Raw genomic sequence first — 1,475 nt, forward strand, 5'->3', positions numbered from 1 at the left:
TATAACTCAACAGTTAAAAAAAACAAACAAACAAATAACCCAATCGAAAAAATGGGCAGAAGACCTAAACAGACATTTTTCCAAAGAAGACATACAGATGGCCAACAGGCAAATGAAAAGATGCTCAACCTCATCAATCATCAGATAAATGCAAATGAAAACTACCATGAGGTATTACCTCACACCTATCAGAATGGCCATCATCAAAAAGAACAGAAATAACAAATGCTGGCAAGCACGTGGAGATCTGTACACTGTTGGTGGGAATGTAAATAGGTGTAGCCACCGTGGAAAACAGTATGGAGGTTCCTCCAGAAACTAAAAATAGAGCTACCATATGACCCAGCAATTCCACTCCCGGGTATGTATCCAAAAGAAACAAACAAACAAACAAAAAACAACAACCCCACCCCCTCACTAAGTTGGATGGTCTCCTTCAGGTTCTCGATGGTTCTCTGAGCCTGAGGGTTTCCACCGCTCATCTACCCTTCCCCTCAGCTTCGTCTACATGCCTCTGACCCCACCCTCCCAGTCCAACCTCTCTGTTTAGTAAGAAGGTGCCTGTGTCTGGCAGAGCCAGGATACGATGAAGAGACAGTCCTTCCCAGCCGCCCGGATAATCAAGAGTTTTGACCGGATCTTTGAGCACACACCAGGACTGTGAGGGGCCAGAGGAAAAGCACAGACTATGGTGCTGAAAGGGATTAATAAGGAACTTAGTGATTTGGCCCGTGACCCTCCAGCACGCTGCTCTGCAGGTCCAGCTGGGGATAATATGTTTCACTGGCAAGCCACAATTATGGAAGCTAATGAAAACCCATATCAAGGTGGTGTATTCCTTTTGACCATTCATTTTCCTACAGACTACCCCTTCAAACTACCTAAGGTTGCATTTGCAACAAGAATTTATCATTCAGACATTAACACTAATGGCAGCATTTGTCTCAATATTCTAAGATCACAGTGGTCTCCTCCTTTAATTGTTTCTAACGTTCCTTCATCCATTTGTTCACTGCTATATGATCCAAACCCAGATGACCCCCCCCCAGTGCCATAGACTGCATGGATCTATAAAACAGAGAGAGAGAAGTACAAAAGAATTTCTCAGGAATGGACTCAGAAGTATGCCAGGTATGATACCTTAAAGTCAGAATAACCTGCATTATAGCCAGAATAAACTTTAAATTACTGTTAAAAAAAGGAAAAAAACACTAATTCGAAAAGACGCACGCACCCCAATGTTCATAGCAACATTACCGACAATTGCCAAGATGTATATACCACATCTTCTTTACACACACACACACACACACACACACACACAATGGAATACTAGTCAGCCATAAAAAAGAATGAACTTTTGCCATTTTGCAACAACATGGATGGAGTTGGAGGGTATTATGCTAAGTGAAATAAGTGAGGTAGAGGAAGAAAAACACTGTATGATACCACTTATATGGAGAATTTCAAAAATA

The 1,475-nt window shown here is 41.8% G+C and overlaps 1 pseudogene; it reads left to right on the forward strand.

Moving 5' to 3' along the window:
• The first annotated feature begins 688 nt into the window (after positions 1-688).
• Positions 689-1,057, forward strand: LOC136142579 (ubiquitin-conjugating enzyme E2 D3 pseudogene; annotated as a pseudogene).
• Positions 1,058-1,475: the final 418 nt, after the last annotated feature.

The sequence above is a fragment of the Phocoena phocoena genome, chromosome X (genome assembly GCF_963924675.1).
Source record: "Phocoena phocoena chromosome X, mPhoPho1.1, whole genome shotgun sequence".
Taxonomy (NCBI): Eukaryota; Metazoa; Chordata; class Mammalia; order Artiodactyla; family Phocoenidae; genus Phocoena; species Phocoena phocoena.